A 253-nucleotide genomic window follows, 5' to 3' on the forward strand; every position below is an offset into this window, starting at 1 on the left:
CACAAGTTCTGAACAACAGGGTTGCCGGTTCAATTCCCACATGGGCCAGTAAGCTGCGCCAGTAAGCTGCACCTTCTATAGCTAAGGTTGTGAACAATGGCTTGACCTGGAGCTGGGCTGCCATGGGCTGCTGAGAGTGAGTGGCCGGCAGCTGGTGTGAGTGGCTGGCAGCCAGTGTGAGTGGCCGGCGACCGACTGTCTTAGCCAGTTAGAGCGCAATGATCATAATACCAACATGGGCCAGTGAGCTGCA

The sequence above is a fragment of the Hipposideros armiger genome, unplaced genomic scaffold, assembly GCF_001890085.2.
Source record: "Hipposideros armiger isolate ML-2016 unplaced genomic scaffold, ASM189008v1 scaffold_232, whole genome shotgun sequence".
NCBI lineage: Eukaryota > Metazoa > Chordata > Mammalia > Chiroptera > Hipposideridae > Hipposideros > Hipposideros armiger.